The sequence below is a fragment of the Arachis stenosperma genome, chromosome 1, assembly GCF_014773155.1.
Source record: "Arachis stenosperma cultivar V10309 chromosome 1, arast.V10309.gnm1.PFL2, whole genome shotgun sequence".
In the NCBI taxonomy this organism is placed as follows: Eukaryota; Viridiplantae; Streptophyta; class Magnoliopsida; order Fabales; family Fabaceae; genus Arachis; species Arachis stenosperma.
In genome coordinates, this window is record NC_080377.1 from 80,987,353 (window position 1) to 81,002,212 (window position 14,860).

General features: G+C 40.3%; 1 non-coding gene across 1 annotated transcript; it reads left to right on the forward strand.

Annotated features, from left to right (window-relative positions):
- The first annotated feature begins 1,931 nt into the window (after nt 1-1,931).
- Nucleotides 1,932-2,039, forward strand: LOC130952102 (small nucleolar RNA R71). Its single transcript, XR_009074287.1, has one exon. It is a non-coding gene; the product is annotated as a small nucleolar RNA R71 (small nucleolar RNA).
- The last annotated feature ends 12,821 nt before the right edge of the window (nt 2,040-14,860 follow it).

A 14,860-nucleotide genomic window follows, 5' to 3' on the forward strand; every position in this document is an offset into this window, starting at 1 on the left:
CGCCCAACAGCTAGCATTACTGGCGTTTGAACGCCAGCTTCTTCTCCTCCAGGGTGTGCTGTTTTTCTTCCTGTTTTTCATTTTGTTTTTGCTTTTTTCATTGTTTTTGTGACTTCTTATGATCATCAACCTACAAAAAAAAAAATAAAATAACAAAAGAAAATAGTTAACTATAAAACATTGGGTTGCCTCCCAACAAGCGCTTCTTTAATGTCATTAGCTTGACAGAGGACTCTCATGGAGCCTCAGAAATACTCAGAGCCGTGTGGGAACCTCCCAACACCAAACTTAGAGTTTGAATGTGGGGGTTCAACACCAAACTTAGAGTTTGGTTGTGGCCTCCCAACACCAAACTTAGAGTTTGACTGTGGGGGCTCTGCTTGGCTCTGTTTTGAGAGAAGCTCTTCATGCTTCCTCTCCATGATGATAGAGGGATGTCCTTGGGCCTTAAACACCAAGGATTCTCCATTCACTTGAATGGTCAACTCTCCTCTATCAACATCAATCACAGCCTTTGCTGTGGCTAGGAAGGGTCTGCCAAGGATGATGGATTCATCCATGCACTTCCCAGTCTCTAGGACTATGAAATCAGTAGGGATGTAATGGTCTTCAATCTTCACCAAAACATTCTCTACAAGTCCATGAGCTTGTTTTCTTGAATTGTCTGCCATCTCTAATGAGATTCTTGCAGCTTGCACCTCAAAGATCCCTAATTTCTCCATTACAGAGAGGGGCATGAGGTTTACACTTGACCCTAAGTCACACAAGGCCTTCTTGAAGGTCATGGTGCCTATGGTACAAGGTATAGAAAACTTCCCAGGATCTTGCCTCTTTTGAGGTAGTTTCTGCCTAGACAAGTCATCCAGTTCTTTGGTGAGCAAAGGTGGTTCATCCTCCCAAGTCTCATTTCCAAATAACTTGTCATTTAGCTTCATGATTGCTACAAGGTATTTAGCAACTTTCTCTTCAGTGACATACTCATCCTCTTCAGAGGAAGAATACTCATCAGAGCTCATGAATGGCAGAAGTAAGTCCAATGGAATCTCTATGGTCTCATTTTGAGCCTCAGATTCCCATTGTTCCTCATTGAGGAACTCAGAGGAGATTGGTACACGCCCACTGAGGTCTTCCTCAGTGGCGTCCTCCTCCTCTCTTTCCTCTCCATATTCGGCCATGTCTATGGCTTTGCACTCTCCTTTTGGATTTTCTTCTGTATTACTTGGGAGAGTGCTAGGAGGGAGTTCAGTAACTTTCTTGCTCAGCTGACCTACTTGTCCTTCCAAATTTCTGATGGAGGACCTTGTTTCATTCATGAAACTTTGAGTGGTCTTTATTAGATCAGAGACCATTGTTGCTAAGTCAGAAGTACTCTGCTTAGAACTCTCTGTCTGTTGCTGAGAAGATGATGGAAAAGGCTTGTTATTGCCAAGCCGGTTTCTTCCACCATTATTATTGAAACCTTGTTGAGGTCTCTCTTGATTCTTCCATGAAAAATTTGGGTGATTCCTCCATGAAGAATTATAGGTGTTTCCATAGGGTTCTCCTAGGTAATTCACCTCTTCCATGGAAGGGTTCTCAGGATCATAAGCTTCTTCCTCAGATGAAGCATCCTTAGTACTGTTTGGTGCATTTTGCATTCCAGACAGACTTTGAGAAATCAAATTGACTTGTTGAGTCAATATCTTGTTCTGAGCCAATATGGCATTCAGAGTGTCAATCTCAAGAACTCCTTTCTTCTGACTAGTCCCATTGTTCACAGGATTCCTTTCAGAAGTGTACATGAATTGGTTATTTGCAACCATTTCAATCAATTCTTGAGCTTCTGCAGGCGTCTTCTTCAGATGAAGAGATCCTCCAGCAGAGCTATCCAAGGACATCTTAGATAGTTCAGAGAGACCATCATAGAAAATACCTATGATGCTCCATTCAGAAAGCATGTCTGAGGGACATCTTCTGATTAATTGTTTGTATCTTTCCCAAGCTTCATAGAGGGATTCTCCATCCTTCTGTCTGAAGGTTTGGACTTCCACTCTAAGCTTACTCCATCTTTGTGGTGGAAAGAACTTTGCCAAGAAGGCATTGACTAGCTTTTCCCAAGAGTCCAGGCTTTCTTTAGGTTGAGAATCCAACCATATTCTAGCTCTGTCTCTTACAGCAAAAGGGAATAGCATCAGTCTGTAGACCTCAGGGTCTACCCCATTAGTCTTGACTGTGTCACAGATTTGCAAGAATTCAGCTAAGAACTGATGAGGATCTTCCATTGGAAGTCCATGGAACTTGCAATTCTGTTGCATTAGAGAAACTAATTGAGGCTTAAGCTCAAAGTTGTTTGCTCCAATGGCAGGGATAGAGATGCTTCTCCCATAAAAATCAGGAGTAGGTGCAGTGAAGTCACCCAGCACCTTCCTTGCATTGTTGGCATTGTTATTGTTTTCGGCTGCCATGTGTTCTTCTTCTTTGAAGAATTCGGTCAGGTCCTCTAAAGAGAGTTGTGCCTTGGCTTCTCTTAGCTTTCTCTTCAAGGTTCTCTCGGGTTCAGGGTTAGCTTCAACAAGAATGCCTTTGTCTCTGCTCCTGCTCATATGAAAAAGAAGAGAACAAGAGAAATGTGGAATCCTCTATGTCACAGTACAGAGATTCCTTGAAGTGTCAGAGGAAAAGAAAAATAGAAGAAAAGAAGGTAGAAGAATTCGAACTTGATTAGTTAGAGTTCGAATTGTGCATTAAGAAGGAGTAGTACTCCATAAATAGAAGGATGTGAGAAGGAGGGAAGAGGATTTTCGAAAATTAATTCCTGGTCATGAACTCCAAAAACATGGTGGTTCAATTCCATGGCATTACACAACTTCGCACAACTAACCAGCAAGTGCACTGGGTCGTCCAAGTAATACCTTACGTGAGTAAGGGTCGATCCCACGGAGATTGTTAGCATTGAAGCAAGCTATGGTCATCTTGTAAATCTTAGTCAGGCAAACTCAATTGTATATGATGATGAACGAAAATAATATAAAGATAAAGATAGTGATACTTATGTATATCATTGGTGTAAGAGCTTCAGACAAGCGTATGAAGATGCCTTCCCTTCCGTTTCTCTGCTTTCCTACTGCCTTCATCCAATCCTTCTTACTCCTTTCCATGGCAAGCTTGTGTAGGGTTTCACCATTGTCAGTGGCTACCTCCCATCCTCTCAGTGAAAGCGATTGCATATGTCCTGTCACGGCATAGCGGAATTCAGCTGTCGGTTCTCAGTCAGGCCGGAATAATATCCATTGATACTTTTGCGTCTGTCACTAACGCCCTAGCCTGCTAGGAGTTTGAAGCACGTCACAGTCACTCAGTCATTGAATCCTACTCAGAATACCACAGACAAGGTTAGACCTTCCGGATTCTCTTGAATGCTGCCATCAGTTCTTGCCTATACCACGAAGACTCTGATCTCACGGAATGGTTGGCTCGTTTGTCAGGCGAGCACTCGGTTGTCAGGCGATCAACCATGCATCGTGCAATCAGGAATCCAAGAGATATTCACTAAGCCTCAGATGCTTGTAGAACAAGAATGGTTGTCAGTCACCTTGTTCATGAGTGAGAATGGTGATGGGCGTCAATCATCACCTTCATCAAGTTGAAGAACAAGTGATATCTTGGACAAAGAACAAGTGGAATTGAATGGAAGAACAATAGTAATTGCATTAATACTCGAGGTACAGCAGAGCTCCACACCTTAATCTATGGTGTGTAGAAACTCCACCGTTGAAAATACATAAGAACAAGGTCTAGGCATGGCCGAATGGCCAGCCTCCCAATGATCTAAGATAGCATAAAACAAAGATAGCTACCAAAAGTCTCTCTAATACAATAGTAAAAGGTCCTACTTATAGAAAACTAGTACATAGATGAGTAAATGACATAAAAATCCACTTCCGGGCCCACTTGGTGTGTGCTTGGGCTGAGCAATGAAGCTTTTTTCGTGTAGAGACTCTCCTTGGAGTTAAACGCCAGCTTTAGTGCCAGTTTGGGCGTTTAACTCCCAATTAGGTGCCAGTTCCGGCGTTTAACGCTGGAATTTCTTGAGGTGACTTTGAACGCCGGTTTGGGCCATCAAATCTTGGGCAAAGTATGGACTATTATATATTGCTGGAAAGCCCAGGATGTCTACTTTCCAACGCCGTTGAGAGCGCGCCAATTGGGCTTCTGTAGCTCCAGAAAATCCACTTCGAGTGCAGGGAGGTCAGAATCCAACAGCATCTGCAGTCCTTTTGAGTCTCTGGATCAGATTTTTGCTCAGGTCCCTCAATTTCAGCCAGAAAATACCTGAAATCACAGAAAAACACACAAACTCATAGTAAAGTCCAGAAAAGTGAATTTTAACTAAAAACTAATAAAAATATACTAAAAACTAACTAAATCATACTAAAAACATACTAAAAACAATGCCAAAAAGCATACAAATTATCCGCTCATCATCAGGCATGCGTTCATAAGTTGGGGAATGATGATGAGTGTCACAGATCATCACATTCTCCATGTTGAAATACGAGTGAGTATCTTAGAATAGAAACAAACGTGATTGAATAGAAATTGCATTAATCCATGGAAACACAGCAGAGCTCCTCACCCCCACCTATAGAATTTAGAGGTTCATACTGTAGATGATACAATAGGATTTTTTAAAATGTCATAAGTTCCTGAATGAATCTCTAAAAGTAGTTTTTATACTAAACTAGTAACCTAGGTTTACAGAAAATGAGTTCCTAAGTGCAGATAGTGCAGAAATCCACTTCTGGGGTCCACTTGGTGACTGTTTGGGCTGCGCTTTGAAGCTTTCACGTGCATAGGCCACTCTTGGAGTTCAACGCCAGCTTTGGTGCTAGTTTGGTCGTTTAACTCCAGTTTAGGTGCCAGTTCTGGCGTTTTACGCCAGAAAAGGGTTTCTGGCTGGCGTTTAACGCCAGTTTGGGCCATCAAAATCTCGGGTAAAGTATGGACTATTATACATTGCTGGAAAGCCCAAGATGTCTACCTTCCATCGCAATTGAGAGCCCGCCAATTGGGTTTCTGTAGCTCCAGAAAATTCACTTCAAGTGCAGGAGGGTCAGAATGCAACAACATCTGCAGTCCTTTCTCAGTCTCTGAATCAGATTTTTGCTCAGGTCCCTCAATTTTAACCAGAAAATACCTAAAATCATAGAAAAGCATACGAACTCATAGTAAACTCTAGAAATGTAAATTTTGCATAAAAACTAATAAAAATATATTAAAAAGTAACTAAAACCTACTAACAACTGTGTAAAAACAATGCCAAAAAGCGTATAAATTATCCGCTCATCAGAGACTACCATTGAGGATGCCCTTATAGAAGAGAAGGAACCTCAAGTTGATTCCTCTCTGGGCATACAAGAGGAGTCCGTAATGATCACATAGCTCTCTCTTGCAGAGGTGAAAGAATCAAAAGAGCCATATTTCCTTGGCGTGCAAAAAGAACTGGCAGATGAGTAGTTAGCTCATTCCCCAGCAACCCTTAAGGAACTGCAAGTTAATATCTCTTTTACCAAGGTGTTTAAAAAGAAGGACCTAAGGGGCGATGAAATAAAAATACTTGCTAAGAAGTATAGTATCCTAATTCAGTCTGAGCTGCCAAGGAAGATGCCAGATCCATGGAGCTTTCAGATCCTATGGATTACTGGAAAGATCATTTTTGACAAAGCCCTGTATGATCTTGGATTAAGTTTAAATCTGATACCTTCCACTGAGGCAGAGGCCGAGTCTGGAGAGACTAGAAAGGCATTGAACGCCAGTGAGGAAGCCCTCACTGGGCATTCAACACCCATGATGCCAGCAAGTCTGGTGCTGAACGCCGGTGACGAAACCCTCACTGGGCGTTCAACGCCCATAAACCCAGGGAAGCCGGCATCGAATGTCAGTAAGGACACCTCTGCTAGGCGTCCAACGCCCAAAATTCCAGAGGTACTAGTGTTGAACGCCAGTCAGGGTAGATAGCAAGGGCGTTCAACTTCCAATAAGCTGACAGAGCTGGCATTGAATGCCAGTGATAACACACCCCTTGAGAGTTTAAAGCCCACTCAAGAACCATCTATCTTAGAACCAAAGGAAACCATAAAGATCATTGAGGTTCCTTTGAATGCACTTCTGTAGTGTATGAGTTCTGATGACTACTCATCCTCAAGTAAGGTTGAAGACACTAGGGAAGAGCAAGTTGCTTGGCACCTAGGAGCTCTCATGAAGCTGAATGCCAAACTGTTTGGTACAAAGCCTTTGGAGGAAGAACCTCCATTACTTTCCAAAGACCTCAATGCTTTGGTTCGGCAAGAGCTACCTTAGAAGCTTCCAGACCCTGGACGCTTTCTGATTCCTTGCACCATAGGCACCATGACCTTTGAGAAGGCTCTGTGTGACCTAAGGTCAAGTATAGTAATGGAAAAGTTGGGAATCCAAAAGGGAACAAGGATTACCTTGCATAAGAACTGGATGGTATTCATGGTCCTTGACCCTCCATTACCCCCTGACAAGGGAGGCACTTGTATAAAGGATTCAACATCCAAGCCTCCTCCATTGGATGGAACTAACTCAATCCCTACTAAGACCAAACGTAAGTTTGATGTTGGATGTACACTATCCATAAAGGAGGAGGCCCCAAAAAGAAGATACCTAGGGGCTGGAAAAATAAGAATATCCCTACTGAGGGCTTTTCACCATTAAAGATGGTGGTATTCACTTATCTTCTCATGGTATTCACCATGGAAGAGGAAAGTGACAAAAAGGGACACCAGCATACTGCTGTAAGCCCAACCCTGCCTCAGGCAGTGAACAAAATCCTGTCTCTTGAGCGTATTATGCTATTCCATGAGAGTTTAGGAAGGAAGCTCCCAGTAAAGAGTGAGGATTTATTCCTTTATGACTATTTTCCTCCTTGAATGGAGTTGTCCGTCAAGCTAATGATATTAAAGAAGCGCTTGTTGGGAGGCAACCCAACCTTACTCAACCATGTTTATTTTCTTTCATTTTTTCTTTCAGTTGTTAGAGTCATGATCATATGCACCAGTCAAGAGACAGAATTCACAGCAGTGAAAATAGAACACTCCGGAAAGAGTGTTAAAGTTGAACGCCAGCCAGGGTATCCCTACTGGATGTTCAACACCCCAAGAGGGGAGCATTACTGGCATTGCACGCCAGCCAGGGAGCAGCCCCTGGGCATTCAAATGCCAATGCAGAAAAGCATCTCTGGAATTCCCTAGCCTCTCAAGACCAAGAGGTCCAACAGAAGCTCCACCTATCCCACCTTCTTCCTCCCTATTGATCATATTTGCTCGAGGACGAGCAAAACTCTTAAGTTTTGTGTCACGAAATCTCTGCTTTGTGACTTCTACCACTCTTAGGTATAGAAGAAGAGGATGGATCAAACCAGAGAGCATGCAAATGAGCCTATGCAGCCACCTCAACAAAGACAAAGAGTGACATAGAAGAGATCAAGCACTACATAGGATCCTCAAGGAGGAGCACTGGCCACCATCATTCAGGTATATTCGTTCTCTTTTACTCCTTTCCTGTTATTTTTCTATTTTCTGTCTGTTTATTTTTCTACTCTCGTGTTCTAGTTGCATGATCATTTACATTGATGTCTTAAAGATGTAAAATATTTCATATATCTCTCACCTTGCTTAAATAAAAAAAATTTATTTGAAAAGAACTGAGAGATGCATGAATTTCAAGTTTAAAATAAGATTAGTTTAATTAGTTTGATGTGGTGTCATTTGCTTTTATTTTCTGAATGTATGATAAAGTGCATATTTGAAGTTGAAATTTTATGAATGTTGGATCTTGAAAGAATAAGGAAAAAGGAAAAATGTTATTGATAATCTAAAAAATCTGAAAATTGATTCATCAAGCAAGAAAAAGCAGCAAAAAGAAAAAAAAAAGAAAAAGCATGTTGCAAAAGAAAAAAATATATATGCATGCAAGAAAGAAAATAGCAAAAAAGAAAAAAAAATAAAGCAGAAAAATCCATTACTGCTCAAAAATGCAGAAAAAGGAGGGCAGATTGAAAAAGCCAATAACCCTTTAAACCAAAAGCGAAGGGTAAAAGGACCCAAGGGTTTGAGCATTAATGGATTTGAGGGCCCAAAGTAATAAAATCCTGGCCTAAGCGGCTAAACCAAGCTGTCCCTAACCATGTGCTTGTGGCGTGAAGGTGTCAAGTGAAAAGCTTAAGACTGAGCAGTTAAAGTCGTGGTTCAAAGCAAAAAAGTGTGCTTAAGAACTCTGGACACTTCTACTTGGGGACTCTAGCAAAGCTGAGTCACAATCTAAAATGGTTCACCTAGGTAAAGTGTCTGTGACATGAATGTATTCGGTGGTAATACTGGAAACCAGAGTGCTTAGGGTCATGGCCAAGACTCAGAAAGCTGTGTTCAAGAATCAAAATAAGCTTAACTAGGAGAGTCAATAATATCATCTGGATTCTAAGTTCCTAAAAGCTATTGAGAAGCAAAAAGCTACTAAGTATCATTTGAAACTTAGAAATTTATTGTATCATAATTTTCTTTTTATCCTACTGTGTTTTTAGTTGCTTGGGGACAAGCAACGGTTAAAGTTTGGTGTTGTGATGAGCGGATATTTTATAAACTTTTTGACTTCATTTTCATATAGTTTCTAGTAGTAGTTTTTTATTGAGTTTCTATAGGTTTTAGTGTTAAATTCACATTTTTGGATTCTACTATGAGTTTTTGTATTTTTGTACAATTTCAAGTATTTTCTGGCTGAAATTGAGGAACTAGAGCAGAAGTCTGATTCAGAGACAAAGAAAGCACTGCAGATGCTGTCCGGATCTGACCTCCTTGGATTCGGAAGAGCTTTTCTAGAGCTACAGAAATCCAAAAGGAGCGCTCTCAATGGCTATGGAAATCTGACTTCCAGAGCTTTCCAGAAATACATAATAGTTTATACTTTCCTTCGAATTAGAAGACCGAAAGCTGACATCCAACGCCAGCTTCCTGCCCCCTTCTAGGCGTCAAGCGCCCAAAGAGCAGAGCCCAGTGTCCAACGGCCAAGAAAGGACTCCCTAGCTGGCATTCCACGCCAAAAGAGCCTTATAGCACGTGGATCTCATCAAAGCTCAGCCCAAACACTCACTAAGTGGGCCCCAGAAGTAGATTTTTGCACTAAATAGATTGTTTTACCCTTACTAGTCATCTGTTTAATATTTAAAGTGTATTTTGCATGATCTTCAGTGGGATCATACACCATTCACATTTTTCCATCGTATTTTCTCTTCAGCATGAGTTTCTAAACCTCCTAGGTTGAGGGGAGGAGCCCTGCTGAATTCTATGAATTAATAAAAATATTACTATTTATTCTTCATCAATATGAATGCGTTGAATTGGCATAAGGTTATCACATTTTACATGGGTTCAGAGTGCGTCTTTCATCGAACAATGATGAACCACCAGCTTGAATATACGTCTCTCAGACGGCTAATCCACGATTTCGTTGGGGGCTTCTCGAGACATCAGTTCAGCCAATTTACGGGGACATTAGGGTCTCTGTGATAGAGGCTAGAATCCAAAGAAGCTTTACCCTCAATCAGAATAGATCCACACTAAACCTGGGGTTCAGATCTTGAAGAGTATTCGCAGCTGCTCAAACCAGTGTCAATCATGTACAGCCTGCCATTGAAGAAATCACTCACAAGCAAAGGAAGCAGCAATACCAAAGTTAATTCAAAAAGACAAAGACACTCCAACTCTCAACTCTATTCATATTACTTAATCCAATTGGTTTTACCCCCTTTCGGACATTATTCTTACAACTCTATTCTTATTCCTATCCTTTAACTTTATTACAATTTGCTATTCCTTTCACAATCAACAACCTTCTAACTTCCTGACTAAGATATGTAGGATAACCATAGATTGCTTCAAGTCACAATCCTCGTGGGATCGATCCTAATTCACTCAGGTATTTCTTGGACGACCCAATGCACTTGCTCCTACCAAAAGTGTGGGGATTCGTACTACCAGCTCCTACCAAAAGTAGTACTTTGCATCAGTCAGTAGCTTCTTCACTTGTTGTTTACTGTACTCCTTTGGAATGAAATTTATGGCTTTGTAATTTACAATATCTGCAAACCATGGGGCCTGCTGAATGAGGAACAATTACTCATCCGGGAATGTCTCAATCACAAGTGTGGGTGATTGTACTCCTGCTTCAGGTTCAATTCTGGAGAGGTGGTCAGCTACTTGATTTTCTAATCCTTTCCTGTCTTTTATCTCAATATCAAATTTCTAAAGGAGTAACACCCATCTGATTTATCTAGGTTTAGAGTCCTGTTTGGTTAGAAGGTACTTCAAAGTAGTATGATCAGTATAAACAATAACCTTAGAACCAATTAAATACGATCTAAACTTATCAACAACATACACAATAGCTAATAATTTTTTTCTGTAGTTGTGTAATTCTTTTGAGCATCATTTAGCACACGGCTAGCATAGTAAATGACATATATAAGCTTGCCATGTCTCTATCCTAAAACAACTCCTATAGCATAATCACTAGCATCACACATTAATTCAAATGGTAAATCCCAATCAAGGGGAGCTATAATAGGAGTAGAGGTAAGGTTTGCTTTCAGAGTTTCAAAAGGATGCAGGCATTCAGCATCAAACACAAAAGGAACATCAGCCACTAATAGATTGCTCAATGGTTTAGCAATTTTAGAAAAATTCTCTATAAATCTTCTATAAAATCCTGCATGATCCAAGAAACTGCTGATTTCCTTAACATTAGATGGTGGTGGTAATTTTTCAATTACCTCCACCTTAGATTTATCAACCTCAATCCCCTTGCTTGAAATCCGGTGTCCAAGAACAATACCTTCTGTAACCATAAAATGACATTTTTTCCAATTTAAAATAAGGTTTGATTCTTGACACCATTTCAAGACTAGAGATAAATGCTTAAGGCAGGATTCAAAACAATTATCAAAAATAGAAAAGTCATCCATAAATACCTTAATGAACTTATCAACCATATCAGAAAAAATTGAAAGTATACACGTCTAAAAAGTTGCTGGAGCATTACAGAGCCCAAACGCATCCTCCTATAAGCAAATACTCTAAAAGGACATGTGAATGTTGTCTTCTCTTGATCTTTAGGGTCCACTGCAATTTAGTTATATCCAGAATATCCATCTAGAAAATAATAAAAAGCATGACCAGCTAACCTCTCAAGCATCTGATCGATGAAAGGTAGGGGAAAGTGATCCTTCCTTGTAGCAGTGTTGAGCCTCCTATAATCTATGCACATTCTCCATCCTGTGACTGTCCTTGTAGGAATTAGCTCATTCTTTTCATTCTTGATCACTGTCATCCCTTCTTTCTTGGGAACTACCTGCACAGGACTCACCCAAGGCTGTCAGAAATAAGGTATGTAATACCGGCTTTCCATAGTTTCATTACGTCTTTTTGGACTACCTCTTTCATGGTTGGATTGAATCTCCATTTTGGTTGTACAACTGGTTTAGCATCATCTTCAAGAAGGATCTTGTGTATACATGTGGTTGAACTAATCCCCTTTAAATCACCAATGGTCCTCCCAAGAGCTGTTTTATGGCTCCTGAGCACTGTAATAAGCGCCTCTTCCTCTCTGGTCTTCAAGGAAGAGCTAATAATCACTGGATATGACTCATTTTCACCCAAGAACACATATTTAAGAGAAGGAGGCAACAGTTTCAGTTCAAGCTTGGGGATTTCCTTCTCTGCCTTAGGCGTGCTCCCCAATTTCTTATGGGGTGGTGAATCATCAATTTCAACTAATTCATAAGTAGAAAGAGGATCAAGAATATCATCAAGCACCTCATCTTCCAATACATTTTGAACAAGTGGTTCAACAACAGCAACTGTCATACACCCTTTAAAATCATTAGGGTGCTTGAGGTCTTCAAATACATTAAGGACCACCTGTTCTTCAACCCTCAGGGTTAATTCACCCTTTTGCACATCGATCAAAGCTCTACCTGTAGCTAAAAATGGTCTATTAAAAATAATAGAGGACTTTGCATCTTCTTCCATATCCAGTATAACAAAATTAGTAGGAAAAATAAATGGCCCTACTTTCACAAGTAAATCCTCAACAACACCAACAAGAAATTTAATAGAAAGATCAGCAAATTGAAGAAAAATACGAGTGGATTTTACCTCCTCAATATGGAGCTTTTTCATCACTGAAAATGGCATGAGATTGATGCCAGCTCCAAGATCACACAAAGCCCTCTGAATAGTGACATCTCTAATGGTGCAAGGAATTATAAAGCTCCTTGGATCTTGCATCTTCTCAGGAAGGTTATGTTGAATAATAGTACTGCATTCATTAGTTAATACCACTATCTCTTGTTCCTTCTAGTTCCTCTTGTTAGTCAAAAATTCTTTCTTGAAGACTTCTAAAAATCTAGAAAATTGCTTGTCCTTGGAAGCCTTCTGAAGCCTTTGAGGGTATGGCATTTTAGGCTTATACTCAGGAGCCTTTGGCAATGTAGGATGAGTGTCAAGAGAGTCAGGGAATGGGTTATCTGCACGCTTTAGAGGGGCGTGCTCCACTTCTTCCTTCTTCTCCTCTGGAGTTTCTTTTTCAACTATCTACTCATTGACCTTGATCTCAGAACTAGCTACTTTACCACTTCTCAATTGAATAGCCTTGCAACCTTCCCTTGGGTTCACCACTTTATCACCAGGAAATGTATTTCGAGACCTCTCATGTATTTGCTTGCCCAATTGGCCCATTTGCACCTCCAAGTTTCTAATGAAAGTTCTAGTTTCCTGCATAAAACTGTTCAGTAGTGATTCCAAATTAATGTTCTGCTGGGGTTGAGAATTTACCTACTGAGGTAGTTGTTGTTGATGAGACTGAAATTGGGAGTTATTATGATTATTCTGTTGGAAACCACCTTGAGAATTATTGAGAAAATTTTGGGATCTCTGAGGTTGGTCTCTGATGAGCGGATAATTTATACGCTTTTTGGCATTGTTTTTACATAGTTTTTAGTATGATTTAGTACTTCTTAGTATATTTTTTACCAGTTTTTAAGCAAAATTCACATTTCTAGACTTTACTATGAGTTTGTGTGTTTTTCTGTGATTTCAGGTATTTTCTGGCTGAAATTGAGGGACCTGAGCAAAAATCTGATTCAGCGGCTGACAAAGGACTACTAATGCTGTTGGATTCTAACCTCTCTGCACTCGAAATGGAATTTTTAGAGCTACAGAAGTCCAAATGGCGCGCTCTCAATGTTTGGTGTCACTAACGTTGTCAACAACCTTGTTTCTTCATGTTAGCTTCTACGTTAACTAGGTTAACGTGGGAGTTAACGTGGCTTCTTGTGACTTGGCCAACGTTAGTGATAAAGTTGAATGTCACTAACGTTGGCGTCCCCTTTTCTTCTTAACGTTAGAGGCCACGTTAACTAAGTTAACGTGGCAACTAACGTGGCCACTTATGAGCTTGGTCCAACATTAGTGATAATGTTAAGTGTCACTAACGTTGGCTCCATTTCCTTTCTTCAAAGTTAATGCCACTAACTTTTCTCACTAACGTTGGGGCTTTCCTTCCTTCCACGTTAGTGCCCACGTTAGTGTAACTAACGTAGTCACTAACGTGGCTCTTCTCTTCTTCTTTTGGCCTGAAGTCAATCAAACAAAGTGCATCAAAGTCTTGCTCTTAATCATGGGATCATGCATCATCCAATTTATCATATAATTCATGCATAATTCTCATGAAATCATTCAAAATTCACAATGTTTGTTTGAATCAAGGTGTAAGTGAATATCTACCCAAAACTAGCTTATTTCCTAAGAAAATGCATGAAACTACCTTAAAAACAGTAAGAAAAGGTCAGTGAAACTGGCCAAGATGCCCTGGCATCACAACACCAAACTTAAAGCTTGCTTGTCCCTAAGCAAGTACTGGAACAAGAGAATGATGAATGGAATGCCAAGAGAAATGAGTCATTCTTGTGGAAGTCATGTCCCTGGTTTTATGGTGGTTTCATGCATAGCAACTTAGGTTCATTCCTGGCTTTCAGACCTTTATCATGTCCTAGAATACTTTCTGTGATTGCATCCCATGAGACCTTTATTCACTGATCCTTATGTTGTTATTTCAGGGCTTATTTTTGTTCTTAAGCTAAGTGTTCTGTAAGGGGGCAGCTCTTTAAGGTAAGCTTTCAACCAGCACTCCCGAACTAGTTGGTTCAAGGTGCTAGGTGTTGAAGCACCCTTAAGGACTTACTTGCTCAAGTCTCTCCCCCATACATACACACCACAGGCACATAGTTTATTTATTTTCTTTTCTTGAGACCTTGGTGTCCAGCACCTCTTTGGGTTACTAAATGCTCTGTAGTGATGGTTACTCTTGATAGTGGACTTTCAGCTGATAATCCCGAGTTTGTTAACCCAAGTTACCAGGTGATAAGGCACCCCTAAGAGCTTATTCATCCAAGTAGATCCCTCACACAGGAGCACCACAGACACATGCCTCAAGTTTAAAACCATTGGTGCCTAGCCTTATTGCTTACTCTTTTTCTTTTATTTTTCAACCTTTATTGTTCTTTCCCTTTTTCTTATTAGGATCTTCTTACTTAGCTAGTCTCATGGGGTGTGTTCAAAGCATAGTATTCCTGACAGATAGTTGTCCTCCCACCTTGTGGTTGAACCAACTTAGCTAACTTATGACTATACCATAAACTCATGAACTTATTCCATAGTATGAACTCCTCTCTGGTCTTTTGTAAAACACTCATTCTCTTTTTCATTTGATTCAAAGGGACAAGCATACAATTAAGTAAAGCAAGGAT